The sequence below is a fragment of the Castor canadensis genome, chromosome 12 (assembly GCF_047511655.1).
Source record: "Castor canadensis chromosome 12, mCasCan1.hap1v2, whole genome shotgun sequence".
Lineage (NCBI taxonomy): Eukaryota > Metazoa > Chordata > Mammalia > Rodentia > Castoridae > Castor > Castor canadensis.
This window is the reverse complement of record NC_133397.1, coordinates 43,720,778-43,748,063: the sequence shown is the minus strand read 5'-3', so window position 1 is coordinate 43,748,063 and position 27,286 is coordinate 43,720,778. Positions and strand designations below refer to the sequence as shown.

At 38.5% G+C, this 27,286-nt stretch overlaps 1 protein-coding gene across 44 annotated transcripts in view; it reads left to right on the top strand.

Moving 5' to 3' along the window:
• Window positions 1-27,286, top strand: part of Nrxn1 (neurexin 1) — a 1,065,367-nt gene that overhangs the window by 308,942 nt on the left and 729,139 nt on the right. The gene's annotated exons all lie outside the window — the stretch shown is intronic.

Here is a 27,286-nt window from a genome sequence, read left to right as displayed (position 1 = left end):
GTTGCTATGAGGAGGGATGTCCTTAAATCCCTCACAGAGCCTTCTTGAATGGCTGACTCATGAAACAGCAAGAACAGAGGACAATCCTTAGAAATTAGTAAGAGCCAGATGCTGGTGGCTCATGCCTATAATCCTTGCTACTTGGAAGGCTGAGATGGGGAGGATGTCAGTTCAAGGCCAGCTGAGGCAAACAGTTCATGAGACCCCATCTCCAAAATAATCACAGTAAAATGGACTGCAGGGGTGGCTCAAGTGGTAGAGCACCTGCTTTTCTAGTGTAAAATCCTGAGTTCAAACTCCAGGTGTGCCAAAAAAATAAGTAAATAATAATAAGGAATTTGATGTTTACAGGGGACTTGTGTTTATCTTAGTAAAATCAGTATTCACATCACAGAGTGTGTTCCTGATTCCAAGGAGGCTGCTTGACTGAGTTATGCAGTCTCATTGAGTGGTCTTGTTTCAGGCTACAGTACCCTAATCTGTCTTCCTCCGAGTAGGGATCCCTACTCTAGCTTCTTATTTAAGTAAGTAATTTCAAGAAAAACAAAAGTGAGAAAAGGATGGGGGGACTAGAATGGGGAATGGAGAGAAGCAGACTAGAGTATACTGATTCACCAGTGATTGTCTTTCTATCCTGCATGACCTCATACCTCCATCCCACTTTATGGAGTTGTATTGGGCAGGGTTACTGTGACCTGGGTAATATGTTCTCTGTTATTGAGGACCACCTTTCAAGGTCATAAAACTTCCACTAAACTGTGAAGCCTGCTTTTTACCAAGTTTGTTGATTCTGTCGATTCTTTTAAACCTAGTAGCAAAGATCTATTAGGGAAACTTCAAGCCTTTTTCCCAAGAATTAGAACCAAACAAAATTATAAGAAAGAAAATTAACTGGAAAAGAAGAAATCTCAAGCTGCACCATACAGAGCTGATGTAATTCCAAGAAGTGCTGATAAAATTGACATCTAATTAAAATGTGCATTTTTCCATTGAAGTTTCTGTGATACTTTTTTGAATATTATGTTAAAGCAGTTTATGTATGGGCAATACCTGCTTATCAAGTCCATGAGTGACTAAGGACCCTAAATTAGGATCTTCATGTGAAATAATCTAATTTTCTTCAACTTTACAATTCTTTGGCTATCAGATTCATTTATATTAGTTCTAATCTCCAGAGTACTGGTCAGTCTACAAACATTTACCCTTACCGTAATTTTCTTAAGTTAGTCCAAAAACCACTGAGTATTCTATTATTACATAAATCAAAGATTAGTAAGATCCTTTTCAACAATACCTGCAATCCTTATGAAACATAAAAATATTCAGTTAGCAATCTGTACTTTCAGAAATATGATAAGCATTAATAATAGACAATTCTAACATGGTTGGCTTGATTATGCAACTATAACTGATTATTGAGATTTAAATACAAGCAATATTAGTAACCTCAGGGAAATCTGTAAAATTTTCCGGGATCTAAAATCCAAATGATGAAACACTTTATCTCTGGGCAAAGAATGAAGAGAGAAACATTTTTCAACTAGATAGGATATTCTTTTATATATGAGTACCTAGAGTTCATTGCCAGTGGCTTCTTCTGGATCGACCACATTGTTCTAAATGAATGACACTGTCAGAGTTGTGAAGAATGGCAAGGAGTTCTGCAGTCAGGTCAGGATATAATGAAAATGCCCTAGCAGCTTCCTGGACTTCATCAAGGCAGCAGGATTAAATTTGAGCTCAAGTTTTGAAATGATAAAAAGCTGTTTGACTGCATTTTCAATATGTTTATCAGGAGAAAGCTGAATGTACAAGATAACTCCTGCAAGAAATTTGGAAGTTGAAATGGGTATCAGAATTGTCTGAAAGGAATCTGCTGCAGTTGAACATTACTCACATTTCTCCCACCAACAACCAGCACTGCATTTTTTTTCCAGAATTATTTTTAACTAGCTTGGAAGTCATCCAGGTTTCACTCTCCCAAAAGGAGTTTTGTAAATGTGAGAGGGGCTAACTGGGTTCTGATTCAAAAGACAGGTGCACCTGGATGTCTTTTGTATAACTGTGAAAATCCACAGGATAGTCATCACTTATCAATCCACAGTAGAACAGCTTAAGTGTGAAATGCAGTTTCTTCCAAAAGTGATGAAAATAGCAAAACAGATCAAAGTTAAGCTAAGCTAATATGTACATAACTATTTTCCTTTTCTCCTTCCTCAGAAGATATTCAGATAATAAAGTGAAAGATTTATAGCCAGAAAAACATTAGAGGCAGCTGCATGTACACAACCGAAATCACAGTTCACATTTTAAACCTAAGTAAACCACATGCAAGTTTATTTGAAATCTGCCTTAAGTTAAATTGGTTATTACCACCTCATTGTTATTCAAATTTTACAAAAGAAGAAAAAGTAAGAGAGTACATGTTAAATAATGAAGAAAAACAGGTGGAATCTGAAATGGGAATTATTTCAGAGGTCCCCTTGCTTCATAGTAAAAAATAATAATAAATACAGTTGTGCCTTTTCAGTCTGATAAAATTGGAATTATCTTCTACTATCCGACATTGAGATTTTAAATGGTCTGATCATTATAGCATTGTACACAAAAACTTTGTATATATTTCATGTGAAATTTATACATTTCAGTAAATATGGTCAAATATAGGAATATCAAAGTGGATTAAATATTTAGTAGTGTTTTTGACTTGTTGTATGTCACTAATATAAACTTCATTGTCTCTATGAAGATTGCACTTAAAAATCAATGTTCATCCTGAGTAAAGTTTAAAATCAGTTGTTTATCAATTGGGGAATCTCAAATTCTCCAACTGATAGGACAATCTGATTGTCCTATTCATTAGCTAGGATTTCTAAGGTAAAAGTCTTCCTGCCATTAACAGAAGCATTTGCTAACCCATTAAACAAAATTTTCTAGAATATGTCCCATGCACTTAATGGTCTTCTCAAGCTCATAAGGCAATGAATAGATACCCCAGAAGATAAGTACATCAAAAAGTACCTTGGAATTAGTGTACTATTTTATTAATAGGGAATGAGAGATCACATATGTTACTTCAGTCATAGAGTTTATTTTTTTAAGTATTGATAACAGAATGAAAAAGACAGTCCATAGCTTTCCTAAAGTAGCTACATGGTCAGCCCTCAAGAAAGAATGCAAGCTTCATGATAGCAAGGTCTAACAAAAACCAACATGGAATTTGCTCCTGGAAAGCTTGACTAGAAACCATAATTTCCTTTGGGGACCACTATTCCACCAATAATTGACTTAAAGATTCAATTTGCCTCTCTTTTCTGTAAGTCATATTTCTGATTTTTCTTCTATGAAGATGGGTTCCTTTATTTGTAGTAAGAATTTAGTTTGCGGGAGAGGCTCAGTTTATTACCATTCTTCCTATCCGTCTTTTGTGTGGGGGCACATTATAGGTCACAGAACAGCTTATGGAAAGATAGCTCCTCTTCGGGTAACCAGCCTTGGGCCAGTCATCTGTGGATATGGGGTTGGCAACCAGTAGCTCACTTTTGTGGTTAGAAGTACTTAGAAGAAAATGTTCAAATGAGGTTTTAAAACGCAACTGATATTCCAAAGTTCGTTTTTCTCTTATGTTTTGTCTGAATGACTCAAGAGAAACACTGTATGTGGAAAGTTGAAAATAACTCAATTGTATAAGTCAAGAGACTATCAAGTTGCTTAAAATTATAAGGACGAAGATGTACTTATTCCCAGTACCAGATTGCTCCTTTGTTATTAATTAGAAGAGAGCATGCTACTCTCACACTCATGAGTACTTCTTATGAACTAAGCACATTGCTAAGTGCTTTTGTGCATTATCACATTTAATTCTCACCACAAAGCACTCAAATGTTTTGATAAATCTATTGTTGACACTATCTGTCTGTCACAATTTAATCTATTGAGAGTGATAGCATTGTATTCAGACATTTGTCTGAATAAAATTGACAAACTGCCAGCCATGGTGGCACATACCAGGAGTCCTAGGCCCTCAGAAGGCTGAGGTAGATGGATAGCTGCAGCCAGTAGTCCACTGGAGTCTTTCCTGGGCTTCAGAGGAAGACTCTGCCAAACAAAACAACACAACACAACACAAAACAAAATAAAAACCAAAAAATTGAATAAGAAATTAGTTAGACGTTTAGTCCATTCAAGTAGCTTGAAAAACATCATTTTTTTCCTATTACAATAAAGAGTGTTTGTCAAAATAGCAGTTTAATACAAAGTAGACAATTGCTCATTAAATTATGAGTTACAATAGATTTATGCTCATAATCAGCAATTCCTGGGGGGGTTGTGTGCTTTACATGTACATATGTATGATAAACAAATGTTTTTCTTTAAAATTTACCAAGTTGTGTAAGTTAAGGAAAGTCATTTTCCTTCTTGGAAATTCAATTTATTTCCCTAAAAAGAGCAATAAAAGAGCTGGACATGTGGCACAATCACCTGCCTCACAAACATGGGGCCCTATGTTCAATCCCCAATACAGCCAAAAAAAAAAAAGAAGAAGAAGAAGTATAATAATTTACATAATACTATATATACCTATGTACCTCAAAAAGATGGTAAAATTTATACTTAGAAACAATATAAATTGTAATATTACACATTATTAATGTGATATATTAATCATGATAGAGATCCTCCTGTCATTGGTATTTATATTGTGCTAACTTAAGTTTTGAAATATTCTAATTAAGAAATAGTAAAGTGAGGGAAAGAATTGAAATAACTGAAATGAAACACAGAGCACTAACACATCAATATAAGACCAAAGCTATAATTCATATAAATAAATTAGGCCAAAAATCCTGAACACATTGAATGTTAAAAAGAAATACTAGGTTACATAACCTGATATAATTCCCTCATATAATACTTTGAGATTTTGCTCAAAGTGAAAGCATCATTTATCAATTCAGTTTTCAGAGTTTTTTGCTTCTAAAGTAATGTCTTAGAGAATTATCTTTCTTTTCAATATTTTTGCAAGTACCCTATAGATCCTGATATGTTTCCTGTTCAATTTTTCTTCTATTTTTAAAAAACTTTTTATAATACAAATTTCCTGGTATCTTAGAAATAAGAATTATAAAAGAACCTTCTGAAAAGGTCACCCAATATATATATATTGGAAAAAGTTGGACTTGACTCATTTGTGAACCATGAAGAGGATAGTTTGGAAGCAATTTAAAGGAATTATATTTGGAATAGTAGAAAACTTTTATGATCCATTTTTTCCTGTTTTAATGTAAGAGGATAAACGCCATTTTCTCAGAAGATTGATGAGCTAATACTGATCAGAAACTCTCTGCTCAAATCTGATACAGTTTACACATTTTCTTATCCAGGAAATTTTCCCTTTATATATCACTACAACATAGCCAAGTGGCCACTGAAATCCATGAGAACCTCCAGAATTTATATAAAAGTATATGTATAAAACTCAGTTTGCTCCCATAGACAACTTTTAGATTATTATTTTGTATTATGTTTTTATTTTATTACATTCTATTGCAAAGTTTAAAATACTAGGCTTTAAATTTGAACCCAGACTTCAACACCTTCCAGCTCTCATTTTGTTTCATTTTCTCATCTGTAAAATGGGTAATCAAGATACCCCACAACTAGTGAATGGATTAAGAAAATGTGGTATTTTCATTCAGCTGTAAAGAAGAATGAAATTTTGTTGTTTGAGAGTAAGTGGGTAGAACTTGAAAACATCATCTTAAGTGAAGTTAGCCAGGTTCAAAAAGCCAGAGGCCTCATGTTTTCTCTCATATGTGGAATATAGACCTAATACAAATACAAGCAATAATATATGTACATAGAAATATTTACAGAACACTGTAAGAGGAGCCCAAGGGAGGAAGTAAAGAAGGAAAGAAAGATAGCAAATAATAATGAGGTACATCATATTTGCTTAGGAACATAACACAAGAAACTTGCTGAAAACTGTTAAACAACACAGGATGGGGGAAAAGGGTGAGGAAGTGGGTGGGTGGCTTATGTTGACTTATGTACAATGCACGCGCAGGTATAATTCCACTGAACAACAAACAATGCCTAAAAAATGGAGGACAAGAATGAAAAACAGTCACGCTAAGGGAGGGTCACTAACGGGAGAGGGAGAGTAAAAGAAGGAAGTAAAGAATGTGAATATGGTTGATATACTTTCTATCAAAAATGAGTACAGAATTTTTAAACCTCTTGAATTCACTGTAAAAAGGGGCTAAGGTAGAAAGGAGAAAAATGGAGGGGATGAACCACTTCAGGTTATAATATATATATATATATATATATGGAAATGTCATAATGAAACTCCCTATATAGCTGTTGTAAACATTATACTATATGGGTCTTTCAACTGATACAGGGCACTTTTGTAAATGTCACAATATACCCCCCATACAATAATAATACAATGAAGAAAATATAAATAAATAAATAAATAAATTACAGGATTTACAAGATTTAAGTAGGTACTCTATACTATGTGTTAAATTCTTAGCACAAAGTCTGACACATAGTAGACCTCAGCTATATCTGGCACAGCTCTGCTATGAATCAAATTCCCATTTAAGGGCTAGGAATGTAGTTCAATGCTGAAGTGCTTTCCCAGTATGTGTGACCAGCACCACAAACAGTGACAACAACAATTTTAGCATAAGTATTTTCTTAGGTTGGATGTACATAGCTCCATACTCTGATGCCCTTTGGATCTTTCAACTGATACAGGGCCAATTTGGGCAACGATTGATCACCAAAACTGACTTGAAATGAAACACTTTTAAATAAACTTTAATTTGTGAACAAGTCTTATAGAAGACACAGCTTTATCTTTCCTCCCTTTTTCCTTCCTTTCCTGAAACTGTGCTTTTATACCATTGTTGATCTCTTCTTCCATTTGCCATGTGGATATTAAAAATTGCATGGCACAGAAAGTCCATCCACATTTATGCATGGCTGAATCCATCAGAAAACAATAAAAATGTTACCTGATTTTTAGAACATAATACATTTTATAGATAGGTATGTTTTAGTCTTCCTCCTCTTCCACTAGTCCTACCTCACTAGTAGCAGTTTCATTTGCTTTTTCTCAGTAACTGCCCTGAGGAACAGAGGTTCGATAGCTCTGTCCTTGTGAACACTTAGCTTCTAGACTAGTTTGCTATGCTGCAATATCTACCTTATTTACAATTAAATGAGATGAGCAGTCTTAACAGTAATGGAGCTCTTTAGCCAGGCATTTAAGAATGTTAAGACTATCACAAGGTCTTTTTAGTTTAGGGAAAGTTTTATTTTTTTTCTTCCTCAGTGGAATTTAATTGCTATCTCTTATTAATACCTTGTTATTAAGTAGGGAGTAAACAACAAGTATATTTTGATAGAAGCATTCAATCAAAGACAATAGAGTATCCTAGAAAAAAAGTGGGATTTTTTTAACACTTGGAAAACAGTCGTAACAGTGACAATTAATAAATATTACAGGTTACTAATAAAAAGACTGTCCAGTTAAAAAAAGCAAAATGTATTGACTACAATTCATTATTGTCATGGGTTTATCTAAGGAGTAGATTGTTCTAAAATAACAATCATACACTGTAAATACAGTAATTTATGATTTCTTTGCTAAAAGAAGTTTTAAAAAGTCAAGAAAATATGATGAAATACTATTGTTTTCAAGTTTTTAGTTTGAACTGTGATGGCCAAATCATTACAAATTCAGCGAGGCTATGCATATATTTATATGAATAGAGAAAAATCTTCTGTTGTTCTCTGAGTCACGTGGAGGAGATGAGCTATGTAGCTTTGTGAGGTTTATAAAAGTGAACTGATTATTCATGTCATTTGTTTTAGATATGCTTTGTCTCCAATGTCCTAACATATGCTGAATACAACTGACATTTAAAAAAAAAATTACAGTGTCCTTCAAGACATGATTTTTGTGCATGAAGCTGACAGAGAATAATACATGACTATAGAAAGCAAGTAACTAAGAGAGGTAACAAAAATAAATTTGGAGAAAAAGACTCTACACTAGTAGAGTACAACTAGGCAAAAATTTTTAATTTGTTGGGTCTCCGCATCATATTTCATAAAATGCCCCTAACAGTTGCTGTCCTTTTATGAGTAGTATGTAAAGTTTTTACCACAATGTGGGGAGAAAAGGTCATAGTAATTTTCATTTTTGCTCACATATGCCTGAAGCAACTCTGGAAGAGACATAATAATAATGATATCAATAGCAGTAACAGCTATCAGTATCTTAGAAGAGGTGATAGGCTGGCAAAAAGCTGGACAGATAAGAGAAAGATATGAGAGTAAAAGTTTTTTCTGTATGTTTTAAAGCTCTTAAAAATAGATGGCAGAAATACCTATTTGGATAGGTATATCCAAAGAAAAAAAGTAGTGATACACAAGGTGTGATAGATAACTTTAGAACATTTTGCATATAGGAAGAAGGGCTTATGCAGTGTTAATGTAGCTCTTTTAGCATCAAAGAATAGTGTTTAGTTACAAATAGGTTTTTCTTTTCTCTGAGATATGTTAAGAGGGGCACCTTTTAGACAATTTAAGAGATACTTTAAATCTTGATCCCTGTTCTCCAGATAGCCTTTGGTTTAGGTGTCAAAATAAAAACTTATTCTCACATTTTTCTCTAAAGAGACTAAACAATCAATAAATATGGTCAGTGTTTATTTCTTAATTCCACCATCTCCCATAAAATATGACATACAGTAGTAACGAAATCTGATATTTTATTAGCACTTAGTTAATAGTCTGTGCTGTATTTGGATTCCGAGGACCTTTAAACTTGGTGCTATGATTGCTACTATAGCAAGGTCACAAAAATTTTGAACTTAATAGGGTAAAAGAGATGGTTCAAACTTAGGACACCTAAAGAACCTATGATCATACTTTTTATCTCATCTGAAGTTTTCTTTTCTTCTTTGTTTTGGCCCCACCATTTACAAAATATCTTGTTCAGGAAAATTACCTTTGGCCCTCAAAGGATACAGTCAAGTCAATACTGATTTCATATAAATTAAACAGAAGAGTGTACTCCATCACTTTGACAACTAAATTACATGAAACTCAGCTGGAGATCAGAGCTGGTTACTTTCCCAAATGGAGCTGGTGGAGGGGCAACAAAGTCATTTGACACTGTTAATGGTTTAGATGCCTTGGAGTTTGGACAATCCCTTTGGATTCACTTTCTAACCTCACTGATCGACAGAGTTTAAGCATAAAGTTTCATGCAATCTTGTAAACAGGTCCTAAAGGATACTTTCAGAAAAGCAAAAAATGTTTTTTAAAAGATCATTTATTACTGTCCATATTTATTCTTTAAGTGCACAAACTTGCCAACAATATAGATAATTTGTATGTTAAGCAAAGCAGCAAGGTGAGTGGAAAGAGTGCTGCATGGAGCTTAGAGGGTGTTGGTTGGTTTTTGTAAGGGCCTTTGGTATTTAATATACCATGGGTGTTCTGTTAGTTTCCTAACAGATGTATTTATTGATGATGTAAAACTTTTCACACATGTCTTAACACAATATAAATGTATTATCGCAGTCTCAGAAGTCTGAGTATATAGTGTCTATGGTGGGTCCTCTGTCTGGTCCCTAGCCAGGCAATGGCAGGGGTGTGTTCCTTCCTGAATACTGAGGGTGAGTCTGCTTCAAACCATTGAAGTTATGACTAAATTCAGTTCCTTGCTGGCTGTCAGCTTGAAGTCCAGGTTCCTTGCTGGCTATCATCGGAGGCTGGATTTTGCTTCGAAGTTTCCCTCATTCTTTTTCATGCCCTTTTCCATCCCTTCCAGCAAGGGCAAGTCAAGTTCCTCTTATGCTTCACATCTTTCTGACTCCTGGGTCTGGCAGATTTAGCCTAATACCACATACATTTCTTTGCTTTTAAGGATTCATGCAATTAGATTTGTCCCACTCAGTTAATCCTGGATCATCTCTTTATTTTCAGATCCATAACATTAATACATCTGAAAGTGACTTTTGTCATACAAAAGATATATTCACAGGATCTAGGAATTAGAGTGTGAATATCTTTCATGGCAGTGATAAAGATTCTGCTTACTTCAGATGAATCTTAGTAGATACAAGGTGTATTGATGGAAGCATTTCATTTTCGAATGAAGAGTTAATGCTATTGGTCCAAATTCATCATTAACACCCCATATCCTAGGGGATATGTACAGAGAACTAGATCCTGCTCTCATTTGTATTGTCTGTGTTGTATATGCAGTCTGTTTGTGAGAGATGATTAGTTCCTGCTGCCCAAAGATGTTTACATGCAATTTGTGAAGGTAAGTAACAAAACAGATTGTCAATTGGTAGTATAGGTAACTAACACTCTAAAATTATATATAGAGAGAAATTTAGTGCTAGAGCTATGGGTCAGGTTTCATGGAAAAGGTAGTACTTTATTATTGTAAAATATAGTTAGGCTTTGAAGAGATGCAATTAAATCCTAACTAACAAATGGATGGAATGAGGAAAGAGGAAAATGTTATTTGGGGGTATATTAACAAAAGAAAATTCTGAAGGATACTTCTGAGGGAATAAATGAACCTAGTTGATGATAGCCTAGGATAGCCTAGTTCAGTGCTTTTCAAAATTTGGATTCAAGATCCCTTTGTCCTCTTAAAATTTATTAAGAACACCAAAAGACTTTTCTTTACATTTGTTGTGTAAGTTTATATATATACATAAATTTGCTGTATCAGGTATTTACAAGAAAACACTGTTAGCTTTATTTACTTAATATAGCAATAACCAACTCATTGCATGTTAAAATAATATACTTTTAGAAGAAATAGGTATATTTTTCAAACTTAGATTAATTAAATGAGACAAATGACATTGTTTTACATTATTGAAAATGTCTTCAATGATTGACTTACTATAAGGGCTGCTTCATATCTACTTCTGCAGTCAATCTTTTGCAATATCATAGGTCATTTGGCCTCTGGAAAACTACATTGTGTATTTATGAGATGAAGAAAATGATTTTAACCTTGAAAGGGTGTCAGAGACCACCGGCTGTCCTTGGACAACATTTTAAGAATAATAAACATACACTGAACACCTACTAAATGATGAGCCCTTTTTCTAAGAGTGGGAAATATGGATAAAGAAGACGGGCAAGGATCCTGACCTAATGATACTTAGTTTCTCAGGAGTGAAGTCTTACCTGAAAGTGAAGCAAATAAGATGATTGCCAATATGGTAGGTACCATAAAGAAAAGAAAGCTAGTGTTGCTATGAACTATGGTGGAGACAGAGTCATTATTTAGACACAGGGTAGTCAAGGAAGTTTGCTCAAGTCAGCAATTTTGAGAGCTACAGAAAATGCTCCCATCTGAGGACCCTGGCAGAACATTGTACTTTGAGGAATAACTGATGCAAAGGTTCCAAGATAACCTGAAGAGTTATTGAAACAAAAAGATCAACCAGGAGGCAGAGTAAATACTAAGAGATGAAAAGGAGAGGTGGGAAGGACCTATTTCATTTGAAGCCTTCTGGACTATGTTTGGAATTTTGTACCGTGTTCTAAAGATTGGGTATTTTAAGAAAATAATGATAAATATAATTCATAGACTGTAAACATTACTCCAGCTGCTAAGTGAAGAATGGTCTATAAAAGAGCAAGAAGGGAAGAGGGGGGCCATTCATAGCAGTGTTGCATTAGGCTCGGTAAGACAGCAGAGAAAATGATTATCAGTCATCAGATTCAGGGTGGAGGTAAAACTGATATAAATTTTCCTTTCAGTCTTGTTCAAATCCATTTCCTTACCTGACCACTTCTCTAACTTGTCAGATTCGCAATGAAATATGTTCCAATCTTTCAAGGTCTTAGTACTCTTTCTGACTTTTGTCACACACAGCTTTAATGAACACCTCTCTTTCAGACACCATTATGCCATATTAATCATATCATAAGATAACCTATCTCATTGCCCTATAATGGAGAGACTACTAGAACAACTTTTTTGTATATTCAAAAAGAGGATTAAAGAAGACTGCTTATACATAGGTTAAAAATATGGCATGCAGACATCAAAATAGTCCATGCAAAGTATGTTTACTATTTATCTTTCTGTCCTCCAATTTGTCCCTCTTCCCCTTTGCTTATAGGGGCAACAGGGAGGTCATAAGGTATTACTGTTGTTACATTGCTGATATAGTAAGACAAGTATGTCTATGAGCTAGCTTTGTTTGATAAGGTGCTTAAAATAATAATAGGCTTTCAATAAGATAAAAACAACATTCTGGAAATAAAAGTTGAAATTAAGAAGGATACTGATTTCTATTTAAAGTACTTATGCATTAGGCTTTACTTGTGAATAAATTCAACAAGCGGCTACTCAAATGGCACTATTTCATGGTCTAGGAAAATACTCTTAATCTCTAAAATGTCTCCTTTGTTACTGTTGCTAACATAAGAAGTTCATAGTTACATATTTTTCAATTTTTGTCAAATAAAGACTTTGCTCCCTGTTAAAATCAAAGTACTTCAAGAGAAGCCCACTGACCTTTACCCAAAATTTATGCTTTCATTTTAATGGTTTAATTTACCTCATTCTTGATAACTGCTTTGACAGGTCCAAGATAAAAGAAGGTGTAGCTGGAAATCAAGAAGAAAACACAGACAAAAAGCAGAGGCATAATTTTGTCTGACTGATTCACCCCAATATCTGGTCCTCTGTGTGCCTAAGTGTTACCTTCTCTACCAAATTTAATTTTCTGAGAGTATAGACATGTGTAAAATGTTCTGAGACTCAGGTTTCCATTTCTAACTGCATCAGAATATTGCTTACTTCTGGACTGCTTTTCCTACATATGTAACCAAGGAAGTTTCAAAGACTGTCAGCCAGCTAGATACAGTAAAGACCTAAGTATACTTAATTCTTATTATTTTCTCATACATGCAGAATATTTTATGATTTTCAAGCTATACTTAACATACTATTTATTTATTTGTTTATTTACTTATTTATCTGGGGTTTGAATTCAGGGGCTTATGCTTGCTAGGCAAGTGCTCTAACACTTGATCTACTCCACCAACCCGAAAACAACATAATTTCATTCTTCTCTATGACTGAATATTCATCCATTGTGTATATATACCACATTTTCTTAATTCATTTGTCAGTCATAGGGCATTTGGGATGTTTCCAAAGCTTGGCTATTGTGAATAGTGCTGCACTAAGCATGGGTGTGCAAGTGGTTCTATCACATCCTGGCTTACATTCCTTCCGGTACATGCCCAGCCCATTTGTCGTCAACTCTTCTCACTATTTCATGTTGACTACTCTTTGTATGTCTTAGATAAAAAACTTTTTATAACTGCTAACATATTTAATGTCTTTTGTTACTTTGAGTTGTTTTCTTTTTTGCACAGTTCTTTCCCTTAATTGCATTATACCATGAGTTCCGTAATTAAAGCTATTACTGGGATGAAGGAATTAAATAGTTACTCCAGGCCAAAGAAGAAAGGTAACCTCCTTGTCAGCAGGACTAATAGTAGACTAATGATATTTGCTACAAGCAAGAGGCCTTATTACTGTCCTTAACAGGATGTCCTTGGCTAAGGATTGCCTGTATTGAAGAAAGTCAAGGATCTATGAGGTCAGGTTGCCTGGGCATGCCCCATAACCTCTACCAACAGATGGCATATAAAATGCTTCTTCTGAACTCCTTTATACCCTTGAAATCATTCAGCAAAACTTGATCATAGATGAGACCATTAGTTCATGTGACTCTGGAGAATCTTCTCCCCACAACAGTCAATGGATAATACAATCATATATTTTGAAATCTCAAGTAGAAATATAGAGATGAGAAGTTATATTTGGGGCAGAGGGTGTTCAGGAAGGACCCAAACAATGTGTATGCATGTGGGTAAATGCAAAAACGGGAAAAAAAATTCATATTTTGTCTTTGCCTTTACCAAGCTGAAATGTTACTGACACAGTATGTTGGTAAATCGTTTCAGTCTCTTTACTGCATTGCTGAAATCAGAGCCACCCTTCTAAGCAGTGAAAATGCCCAATTTAATTTCAGTAGTTATAAATCAAAATTAAGCCTAGGAAACTGAACTCATGAATAGCTGTAAAGCATCCAGCTGTGTTTATTCTAAAGGCACTCTCAGATCAATTTGCATGGGGGTGATGTGGTTATGAGGTAAGGGAATTGTTTTTCAGCCCAGTCAATTAGGGGCAGTCACTAGGATTTAAAGTACCCAGTGGGGTGGGGTGGGGGAAATCAGCAATTAATTTTTTTAAAGCCAAGGAAAGATTACAGTGCTAAAATGAGAAATAAAAGATTTTGTCTCTTGTAGTGATTGTATTTGTTCCACAGAAAAATTGTCAGGATTAAATATCAAGAGTGGCAGTAAAAGAAATATTTGATTTTACCTTAAAGTCAATGACAAAGAATGTAAACCCACACTCTCCTAAACAAGTCTATTGGTTTTGTCTTTGGTGGAATTGGTTTGGTGTTTTTTTCTCTACTTGAATTTAACCAAATGAAATGATGCATTGTAAATTCTGTTTCTCTAAAGAACAGAGACAAATCAGCCATTTTAAGTGTTCAATTTTTAAATAGACAATCCTCAAACTTAGAATGAATTACTTCAGTTAACAAATGCACAAGGTTTTGGAGTACACAAATATGCATAGATATCAAGGATTTCTGTCATTTATATCAAATGCCTATTTGTGGTAGGTATCTTAGAAGTTGACCCAAGTTGTGGTTTAGTTTCATTTGTTATTTCTTCAAACTTAAAGAAAAATAGAAGCAAAGAGGTAAAATAACTTGTCCATGTTAACAAAATATGTAAATGTAGGAGACAGTGTTAGAACCTGCCTTTCCTTTTCAAATCATGGAATCTTTCCTTTTTAATCAAATATTTTAATTTATAAAGTTTCATTGTATTCAAGTAATCATTCATGTTTGTAGCTGGTACCTGTCATTTACCACTAATCTGTGCTTATTAAATTATATACTCTTCATTCCCTAAATCTCAAAATAAAGTGCTGTGAAGTATACTTCTAAGTTATAGATATATCTGCATTAAGTTGAGTTAATAATGCAGAAATTGGATCCTAGTTACCCTCCTTTTCCACCTTCATAATTTCTTTCCTAGTTAGTGGTAGTGACAATAATATTTTATTGCAGAAATATCAGAATATATTGAAACTATTTCAGCAGTGCAAACAGGGCATTTTTCTATTTGTTTTTTGCCAGTTTATTTAGAACTTCGCTGCACTAATTGTAGGCAGGAACAAGCACAACAGCCTGTAAATACAGTGAGCAGAACCATGGCTATACCTGAAGAAAACCTAGGCAAAGCCAGGAAGTAGTTCAAGCAAACTGTTTAACATCTGTATCTCACTGCCAAATAGAGGTTTTTTTTGGCCATACTAGTCTCTAATATTGTCCCTCATTCTCTTTCCTGTAGAATTGGTTTGTTTTGGTTTGTTAGAATTGGTTTAGGTAGAATTTCTATAACCAGTTATTTGGTATTTACCACTTTGCCATAGTGTGGGTACTCCTACTTTTTTTTTTTTTTTTTTTATCAAATCCTTCCCATAGGGTCAATATACTCCCTTTCTCTATGTTTGTGTTCTTTCTTTTGGTTTTTTTACCTTTTAAATCTGCCTTCTCCTTGTGATATGAAAAGTCTTGCTCCATAAGCATCAACCTATAAGTCAGTTGGGTAGGGTTATGTGTAGGAAGCTGACTAACGTTTGGTTCCCTGATTTTCTGGGTATTTTCTACTCCACCTATCAATACTGGTGGCATGGGTGCTGATTATTTAACACTTTCCATTTGCAAAACCCACTTATGTTTTAGTCTTTCCAAGATTGATCTTGGTAAATTTAATACGAAACTCATACAGTTTCACAGATTGGGTGCTGGGCCGGCATTTGCAAAATGAACATTTTGACTCTCAGATAAGGAAACAATGATTGATCATGGTATTTTCCCATTGTGCTAATATGAAAGAGTTGACAAGGACGGATTAGAAAGGATGTGAGTAATTGTTTAAATGCATCAATGACAGTGAGTCACAGTACTCTAGGGCCCCATGAGGAAAAAAGAGGAAAGGAAAAAAAAAACAAAACTCTCCCCAATTTTTAATCTCAGGTCATTATTGCTGGCAAATTAATGAGATTGCAAAAATAGCTTTTTATAGATGTGTCATAAAATAAACAGGGACAAAATAATGGTAGTTGGATGATTTTGACTGTTTCATTACATTCAAATGTGTCTTTTCACACTCTGATTAGAATTTTAAACATGTCTGGGAATTAAGAAGAAATAGAAGTTATGAAAAAAAGATCTCCACAGAGTAGCTTCTTAAGCAGACTAGAATGCTTTGACCTTGAAAAGATAAATCCAGAACAAGCTAAAAAACAGCACATATTACTGTTAACATACATATAAGCATGTTATTGTGTCTCACAAAGTAACAATACAAAAGAAATAACCAGAAGATGAAAAAGAGAATTATGTTCAAAACAGATGACATAATAATGCAATCCATAATAATATTCAAAGGCATTTTTGTTTCATTTATGAAATACAGTCTGCCTTTCTTATGAAGAGCATTCAGATAATGTTCTAAGTCAATTTTCCTATAAATTTTCCTAGTTAGCTAGGCTTACTTGGAAAATAAAAGGAGGGGGAATTAGAAAAGACTAGATAGAATGTATCCTTTTTTATGGTTTCAAGTCCATTCATTTGCTAGTGCTTTCTTTGTTTTCACCTACAGACATATCTCCCAAAGAGAACTCAAATAAGTATAGGATATAAATTAATGGCTTTTCAGATGTTGTATAGGTAATCTTCATCTACATAGCTTCAGTTGATGCCCAAGTAAAATCTAGTATGTTTAGAAGACTTTTCAAATAGTCTGTCTTCTTCACTGGGAATAGGACATGTTGGATGTCAGATATTGGTCAACGTGAGAAAGCAAGGAAGTGGCCCTGAGTCCGTCCCCATTCTTATTGCCACAGAAGACTAATGTAAATAAAGAGGACTGGTGATGTGCTGTGAGGGCAAATGTCCTAATGGAAACTCTGTGATTACTCAGTACTTGTTGTGATTCAACCTATCAATCCTATATAATGTAATATGACTTTATAGTAGAAGAGCAGTGATCTTGATCATGGAAAGAAGAAAGAGAAGCACCACACATCTTTATAATGGCATCTGTGAATAAAACTGCTCATGTGTATCGTTTCCATAAAAAAACAAGAAAGTTTTTTCCTTCCTAAAGAAAAAATTTTAAATCTCATTTCTTTAAATCCATTTATTTGAACTGCTATCAAAATGTTTTATGTGATAAAGTCAGTCTGAGCCTGTTATCACAGTGAGGACTATAAACACTATTCTGAGAACAAACATTTCCGTTCCATTTACATGCCATACAGTTCTTCTAATACCATACAGTCTACTAAGCCCAGTTCTATGTTCCTGGGACGGCCTTTCCTCACATTAGACTTCTTACTCATTTTTCTGTTTACTTTTAAGCTGAAAAAATGTCACTTCTAAAGATCATTTAGTGTGTGAATTGCACTGTGTGTGACTTTCCTCACATCTTTACATTTATATGTTTGCCTACAAAGAACACATGTCCATTAGTAATTCTTGTCATGCCTGCATCCAAAATGCAGTCATTGCCTTTTGAAGTATTAAAAGAAAATGCTTTTAGAAAAGTGTCATTACAGAGCAGTGAAGTTACTGAAGCAGTATTATTAGTTCTACACCCAGCTTAATACATCATTTAATCTGTTGTTCTTGATGACGGACAGTCTTCTTATGGGTAATACTGGTAGTACAGAGATACAGTAATCCTCTCAGTTAGAGGGAAAAAAATGGAGATGAGAGTGGTTAATTTAATATTTGTGTTTGTGAGTGAGAGAACAAGACAAAGTATTTAACATTTTGCCGTGTTTGGTTTGTGCCACTTTTTCTTTGTAATGGGGATTGAATACAGGGTGTCCTACACGGGAAGCCAGGGCTCTACCACCAAGCAAACATTCCCCAGTCCACTTTTTACTTTATTTGGAAATAGTGTCTCACTAAGCTGTATAGGCTAACCTCAAACTAGCAATCTAACATTCTGCTTCAGCCTTCCAAGTAGCTGGGATTACAGATGTTTACCACCACACCCTACTGGTTTGTGCCACTTAGACTAAAAAAGTTACAATTTTTAAGCACAAATTTTGATCATGTTTGTGCCATGAGATGAAAAGGAATAACAGTGGTTCAATGCAGGTATGTATTCTATTCCTACATAAATATATGTTCTCAATGTTGCTTATTTGGAGTCCTATTATGGTTTACTCCCATCACACTCATTGTCACACCATGAATACAATTGTGTATGACACTTCTGAATATGCAGTCGAAGAAATCCAGAAACTTACAAATGTTTTCCGATTCCCACCAAATTTCATGTGCAAGACGCTGATGTCTTCATGCTATGATGCATTAGGAAATTCATTTTGTTGCCTCTGGATGATTTTTCTTCTATACATAAAGAGCATCATCAGAATTTCACAGATATGTCTTCTGCTGAATCAGTCATAGAGTAGACCATTCCATGAATATTTATGGATGTCTGGAATATTCTGGTTTTTACCACCATGCTTTTCATCACATTTAGCATTTTAGGTTATGTACAATTACTGGCTAGCTTTGAAGTAAATTATACAGGTTGGAAAGTTGGGTTTGAATTAGAATTTGATGTAGAAATGAAGTGTTAACATTATAGCATTCTGTTTGTAGTTTTCAAAATATGAGCTGATGAGAAACCCCAGAGTTTATTAAGTTGTTAGCCTTTGTTTCCTCATTTTAGAATAGTTGTTTTTGTAGACAAAGTGATGGATAACAGTCTTGACTATATAACTCATTTGCTACATTAGATTCTCCTCTAGCCACATTTGGAGATGAAAAGAACCACCTATTTTCCTCTCTATTCACTAGGGAAAAGACCATGTGTAAAAAGCTCCACAGTACAAAAATCAAGCAACCATGATAAACTTAGAGGCAAGGTATAAACCAAGGACTTCTGCCTAGAAAATCTGGGTAGCTTCCTAGTGTCACCAGAGGATGGATGAGGGGATCCCACAGCTTCCCGGATTCCAAGCAAAATCTCAGGTCCTTGAGATCCACAGACATGAAAAGCATTTTGAGGTGTCTAACAACAAGGAGTCTCACAAGGTGAAGGTTTTAGCAATGATTTATTTTAGTACACAGGACAAAGTAGGAAGAAATTTAAAGGGAAGAGGGAAAAAGACACCTCCTGCTAGCAGTGCAGGGGTAATTGACAAGCTCGGAATGTGGTCCTTTCTTGGGGTCTTTAAGCTCTAAGGTAGAGAAATACATACATTCAAGTGAAAGTCTAGTGGCACTAATCACTAGACAATGGTTCTGAGTCACCTAGATGAGAGCTGCTTCTTATGGTAAAATATGGAGATGTTACCCAGAACACAAGGATGATAGGTGAGCTTTAGAACTTTGTTTTGCTAGATATGATTATTTTCTAATCCTTGTAGCTTTTTAACATCTGAAAGAGGAAAGCAGAAGCAGGTAGCTACAGTATTTGTAACTTAGCATCTAAAAGGAAGTGGGAAGGGGCTGACTGCTCTGGGTCTCCAGCCTTTACTTCCTTGTTTTAATGTCAGAATTTGACCTCTTAAATATTTATTGAAATAATATAATTTCCCTGTCTCCTCATCTATCTATCCTGCTTCATCAGGAGATGTGATTTTGAACCCATCTTTGCCATACAGAGAATTTGAAAGTGGATTACCAGTTATCTACATAACTATGCATTAAGACCAGGATGATCTTGATGTATGCAGTGATGACCCAGACCAGTATTAATTGTGCTGATTGAAATCTGTGAGGCTGATGGACTATTAAACTGGCTTTGCTTTCAAGCCTGTTATTTGGGTTAGACTTTTAATATTTCTGGAAGAAAGGATGAAATAATGGCTACAAAGATCATACAGTTTTATTGTCTACAGTGATTATTTTGTTTCTATTTGCTTTTTAATGTAGTGAGTCTGTGTATATTAAATTTAGTTGAATGTTGATTTTAAATGCCTTGAGGTGGATCTCCATGCAATATCCCGAAATAGACTACATTGATTACCTTGACTCATGTGTGCATAATTTAGATCCAATTGCAAAAAAAATGGAACTATTATTAGTCAAAGGGTATTTCCATTTATTTAAAAATAAAAGCCTCTAGACTGGAAAAAGAATCCTTTGCAATGTGTTTGAAGGAAGCAAGCTTAGCTGAATATGGTGCAGAAAATCTGAAAGGCAAGACATAGAAAAAAAGAACAAAACTCTGTGATTAACAGCAGGAAATCCAAGGTGTTTCCTGGTGGCCTTTAAACCTTTGAGCTAATGACATACTCAGTATTCTACTAGATTTGAAAATGATTTTACTTTTGAGAATGTTTGGAACATGGAGGGCCTTGCTATCTAGCATGTATGTTGACATTAATAAAAACAACCCCCCAAAATCCATTGTAATACTGAAAAGAAAGTCCTGACAGACAAGGGGTATCCTCTCCTATTGCTTTCATCTTTGCTAGAATTTGAGGAATCCATAGGAGTCCAGTGATTGTGGCCTGGCTATAATTGTGTAATTGTGACCTAAAAAGATATAGGTCAGACCAAACAAATCCATACCTCCTTTGCATCCACACCACGCTGTCTGTCTTAGAGAGGTGAAATCCCTCTAAAATGAACATTAGAGAAGTATTCAAAGACAGTAAGAGTAAAGTAGGTTAGCTGGACTCTGGTGGCTCATGCCTATAATCCTAGTTACTCAGGAGGCAAAGATAAGAGAATCACGGTTCAAAGCCAGCCTACAAAAATAGTTCATGAGACCCTATCTGGAAAAAGCCAAAGGGCTGGTGGAGTGGCTTAAGATGTGGGCCTTGAGTTCAAGTCTCAATACTGCAAAAAAAAAAAAAGTTAGAATATGTTGGGGTCCAAGGTTGACCACCCCTCAGAGGAACAAAAAGACACTCACGATAATGTAAACCACAAAGCGAGGTTTATTTCCAGCCAGCTGGGGTCCGGGTATCCGCCCGACGCAGTGGGTTACAACACAGACCCCGAATACAAAAAATTCAGGCTGCTTTTATATTTTTTTAGACATTAGTCACGGTCACACAGCAATTTTTATGGTCCCTGGGGCTCTGTGCCTCTTTACCCATACCCAGTCCCCTGGGACGATGCCATGTCCCGGGTTCGATGTGTCCTTTGTCTCATACAAGGCACGCACTATGGGCCAGATTTCACGCTGGACCTCCTGTAGGGCTTTTAAGCTGGCCAAGTAATTTGGGGCCGTACTGGGGTCTTGGTCCGGTAGGGTTCGGACAATAATAGGGGGCAGAGCCCCGTATAGAATTTCAAAAGGTGTCAATCCATGTACATATGGTGAATTTCGAACTCAGAAGATGGCATAGGGTAGGAGGGCCACCCAGTCTCCGCCAGTCTCGATGGCTAATTTAGATAAGGTCTCCTTTAGGGTCTGATTCATTCTTTCTACCTGCCCTGAGCTCTGGGGGTTATATTCACAATGTAGTTTCCAATTAGTCCCCACTGCCCGGGCCAGCCCTTGTAGGACACTACTGATGAAAGCTGGACCGTTATCAGAGCCTAGAGTTTCAGGGATGCCATATCTGGGTATGATTTCCTCCAGCAAAACCTTAGCTACAACCTGAGCAGTCTCTCGTTTTGTAGGAAAGGCCTCCACCCAGCCTGAGAAGGTGTCTATCAGAACCAACAAATACCTATACCTATACCTTCCCAGCTTCACCCCAGTGAAATCCACTTCCCAGCTCCATCTTGGCGCCCTCCCTCATACCCGTGTACATGTATGTAGGAGTCCCCTTTTGCTGGGTTTCATAGCCTGGCACCCGGCACATTGGTCCACAATCTTTTGAATCTGGGCTGTTTGATGCGGGAACCAGAGGCGGGCCGACTCAAGGAGGGCGAGTAGTTTCTTCTTGCCTAAATGGTTGGCTCGATGTAAATTGGAGAGGAGAAACAGTCCTAAATTTCAGGAAGGATCAACCGCCCTTCGATATCACGATACCAGCCTTGCTGATTGGGCTCTGGGCACCGGTGATCTTGGATCCACTGTTTGTCTTCCAGGGTGTACTCGGGTCCCGGTGGCAAGCGTGGAAGCTCGGGCATGGGTAAGGTCAGCGCTAGGGTCGTGGAGGCCAAAGCAGCATTTCGGGCTGCTAACTCCGCACGCTGGTTTCCCATAGCTTCTGGAGTCTGGGCAGATTGGTGACCAGGAACATGTACTACCACCACAGCTTGGGGCTTCTGCACCGCAGTCAGTAGTCTCTAGATCTCCGTGAGGTTACGTAACTCCTTTCCTTCCGCTGTAATGAAACCCCTTTCCCGGTAGATGGCGCCGTGTACATGGACGGTGCTGAAAGCATAACGGCTGTAGGTATAAACAGTCACTCGTTTTCCCTCAGCCCGCTCGAGTGCCTCTGCCAGCGCGATCAGTTTGGCCTTCTGGGCTGAGGTCCCCGGGGGCAACAGGGCACTCCAAATTATGTTCCCACCTTGGTCCACCACCGCTGCACCCACCTTATGGACCCCATCCAATACGAAACTACTTCCATCTGTATACCATACCAGCTCACTGTTGGGTAGGGTTGAGTCCTGGAGATTGGGGTGCACTTGGGTGATTTCAGCTATAATCTCCTGACGGTCATGTAAAGGGGCTTCCAGGTCCGGATTTGGCAGCAAGGTGGCCGGATTTAGAGAAACTGGGTCGGAGAAGAGGATTCAGGGAGCATCCAGCAAGAGCCCTTGGTAATGAGTCAGTCGGACGTTGGTCATCCATCTACCTGGAGGGTGCTTTAGGACTCCCTCTACTGCATGGGGGGTTACCACCTTCAGATGTTGCCCAAAAGTGAGCTTATCTGCGTCCTTTACCATTAGGGTAACTGCCGCTATAATCTGCAGGCATGGGGGCCAGCCCGCTGCAACTGGGTCTAACCTTTTGGATAGATAAGCAACTGGCCACTTCCAGGGCCTTAGGAGCTCCATTAATACCCCTTTCACTATCCCCCTTCTTTCGTCTACAAAGAGGGTGAAGGGCTTTAGAGGGTCTGGCAGCACCAGGGCCGGGGCTCTCAAGAGGGCAGTCTTGAGCTCCTCAAAGGCCTTTTGTTGATCTGGCCCCCAGGCCCAAGGGGCCTTGTGCTTAGTTGCCTCGTATAAGGGTTTTGCCAGTTCAGCATACCCCAATATCCACAGCCGGCAGTAGCCTGCCGTCCCCAGGAACTCGCGGACTTCTCAAGCCGAGGTGGGGACGGGGAGTCTGAGAATAGTTTCTTTCATAGCATTCGTTAACCATCTGGTTCCCTCTTTTAGTTCATACCCCAGGTAGGTGACTGTTTGTCTACAAATTTGAGCCTTCTTTGCACTGGCCTGATAGCCCAACTTCCCCAGCTCCTGGAGGAGGTCTCCAGTGGCTTGCCAGCACTCAAGTTCAGATGCAGCTGCCAGAAGCAAGTCATCTACATACTACAAAAGTGTGACGGAACTGTGGCTCCGGCGATATGAGTCCAGATCCTGATTAAGAGCCTCATTGAACAGAGTAGGGGAGTTTTTGAAACCTTGTGGAAGTCTAGCGCATGTTAACTGTCCGGGGGTTCCCGTATTTTCATCATGCCATTCGAAGGCAAAAATGTGTTGACTATTGGGTGCCAGGGCTATGCTAAAAAAAGCATCTTTCAAGTCCAAAGTGGTATACCAAACATGGGAGGGGGTAAAATGGCTCAGCAAGGTATAGGGGTTGGGGACTGTGGTGTGGATGTCCTCGACCCTCTTGTTTACTTCCCTTAAATCTTGGACTGGCCTATAGTCTTTTCCCCTGGGTTTCTTAAGGGGAGAAGTGGAGTGTTCCAAGCAGAACGGCAGGGCCGTAATATTCTGGCCTCCAGGAGACAGTTTATGTGAGGGGCAATCCCCCTCCATGCCTCAGAAGACATGGGATACTGATGGACTCAGATGGGCTGAGCCGAAGCCTTGATCTCTACTACTACCAGGGCTCGATGTTCCGCCAGCCCCACATCTGCTATTTCTGCCCAAGCCTGGGGGTTAGGTTTGAATCCAATAAGCCATTTCAGGGGACCATTCAATAGGTTTTGGGGGAGGGTCCCGCAAGGAGAACAAGTGATGGTCATCCTCGAGAGACACGGTCAAGACTTGGAGGGGCTGTCCTTGTCCATCTGTCACTTTGATACTGTCTGGCTCAAAGTGAATGTGAGCCCTCACCTTAGTTAGCAGATCGCATCCCAGAAGGGGGGCAGGGCACTCAGGAATGACCAGAAAGGAATGGGTCACCTGATGTCAGCCCAAATCCACCTGATGTTTGCTAGTCCATTGATATGCCTTGGATCCAGTGGCTCCCTGCACAAGGCTAATTCTCTGGGACAGTGGCTCAGTAGTTTTATTGAGGACTGAATATTGGGCCCCTGTGTCCACCATGCATCTCACAGGCTTCCCCTCCACATATATGGTTACCCAAGACTCGGGGAGGGGGTCCGATTCCCATGCCCTCTAGTCACTGTCCATTCCAGCTAACAGGACTCGGGCATCATTATTAGGGCTGCTATTTGGTCCCGGGTGACCCTGGAGTTTGGGACATTCCTTCTTCCAGTGTCCATATTCCTTACAATAGGCACATTGTCCCTGGTCTAGCCTGGGTTGATCTCTTCGGGGACGTGTGGGGCCGGTCTGTCCAGAACTCGGTCCAGCCAGACCCAGGGGGGTATACTGTCTGTATGCATCGTAAAGACGCTCAAGGAACGCGGCCAGGCTTTCATTTCCCCCCTGCATTATTGCCTTTACCTTAGCCAAATTGGTAGGGTGGCAGGCTGTCGCCCGGAGGCCTGCCATAAGAGTCTGGTGGTAGACCCGGAGACGCTCCCTACCTTCTGCGGTCCCATAGTCCCAGTTGGGTATGTTTAAAGGAAAACAATCATCAATCAGGTTTGGCAGGGTGGTCGGTCACCCATTGTCACCGGGGATGTTCTTTCTGGCTTCAGTGAGAATCTGCTCCTGTTCCTCGGTGGTGAATAGGGTCCTAAGGAGCTGCTGACAGTCATCCCATGTGGGACTGTGAGTATGCAAAATGGACTTGAACAGATCAGTCAGGCCTCTAGGGTCCTCAGAAAAAGGAGGATTCTGGGCTTTCCAGTTGTACAGGTCACTACTTGAAAAAGGCCAATACTGATAGGTGTGTCCCCCATCGGGACCAGCACCACCCAGGGCCCACACTGGGAGGATAGGGGGCCTGGTGGAAGTGGAGGAGAGCTCCTCTCTGGAGTTTCTTCTCGCTGCCTATGGGGCCTGAGTCCCCTCGCCGGTCCGGAGACCAGGGCAGGGGGTGCAGATGGGGAGGCTGATGAGTGGGGAGGCTCAGAGGAGCCATCTGCCTCTGGCTGGAGTGGCGCGGCAGCGGCATATGGCCGGGGATTTACTTCACAATCTAAGTCTATCAAGGATGGATGGTGAGTTGGGGTCTTCCTGTAGAATAGGCTTTTTAGGGGAATTAACGGGAGTGGGGGTGTTCCCCGACATGGCCAGTATTGCGGGCAGGTATGTAGGTGCTCCATAGATAAATGGCCGCAGCCAGGAAGAATGGTCTTCTACTAAAGTCTACCACATAAGGACGTAGGGATATTGATCAGGGTGGCCATGAAGACCAGGTCTATTAATAACATCTCGGACCTTCTTAATCGTGTCCAAGGAGAAGGTACCTTGAGGAGGCCAGCCTACATTAAAGGTTGGCCATTCCGCTGAGCAAAGGGTGTCAAACTTACCTTTCTTAATTTTCACGCCATAATTGTGTCCCTTAGCATGGATTTCTGAAAAATGTCTCAGAAGAAGGGTCTTAGGAGTTACCTGAGCCTGTCCCATGATGATCAGGAGAGATGGACAGAGGAGACAGCAAAGAACAAAAGAGACAATTCTAGCAGACAAACAAATTCGCACAGGACTCTCTAACATACACAAGTACCGGCCGGTCAACCAGACCACTCTCACAGGCACAATTCCATTCACACCAGACTCTGGATCTTTACCCAAAGACCACCCAAACAGCGTCCACTGAGGATGCCGGCGTGGCTCCTGACCGTCGGGGATGTCTCCCACGACTTCCAATAGTGAAGCCTCCAGGGCTGTAACCCCTTCCTTCCACTCAATGAGAATTCTCAACCAAATTCAGACAGGGACTCTAAGTCCCTCCAAACGGAGGTGGCCAATCCTCCTTCCACGGTCTTTCCCAATTAAACCTCGGTATCAGAGGCCATTTGTTCCTCTCAGGGAGGGGCTGAGATCTTGGTGGGACCTCCAGATGTTGGGGTCCAAGGTTGACCACCCCTCAGAGGAACAAAAAGACACTCACGATAATGTAAGCCACAAAGCGAGGTTTATTTTCAGCTAGCTGGGGTCCGGGTATCCGCCCGACGCAGTGGGTTTCAACACGGACCCTGAATACAAAATTCAGGCTGCTTTTATATTTTTTTAGACATTAGTCACGGTCACACAGCAATTTTTATGGTCCCTGGGGTCACATATTTCTGATATCACCCACATCTTGGTGGTGGGGCAAGATTACTTGAAGATTATTTATCAGGAATTTGGTAAACACCAGGTGTCTCAACTCATTGACTCACATACCATTTTAGCAAGATTAACCAGAAACAGTCCCTGTTCCCAGAAACCGTCCCACCTCCCTTTGTTCCAGTAAGTGGTGGCTTGGGTCATGTTAGCCATGGCCAGTTTCAGGCTGAGTGGGCTGCAAGCCTCAAAGGTACCCTAACATTTGTACCCTAACAAATGTAAGTAAATAAGAAAGAGAGGGAAAGTTCAGTTTACTTCTAAGCCATTATGAATTCATTCAAACGTAAACAAGTGAATGGGTGAGACTTTGCTCACCACCAGATTGTGGTGTTGTTTGGATTGGGGAGAAATACTGGCATTTGCATACCATAGGCTGTCCTCAGGAACCACATTAGATTCAGGGGAAGAGCTTTTAATACAGGCTTTGCTTTGGGCATTACTCAGAAAAAGCTGAAAGTGGAATGAATAGGCTGATATGAGGGTAAATCACAGCTGCTTCTGTTCTTTCCCCTTCTAAGATTGTCTGTAAC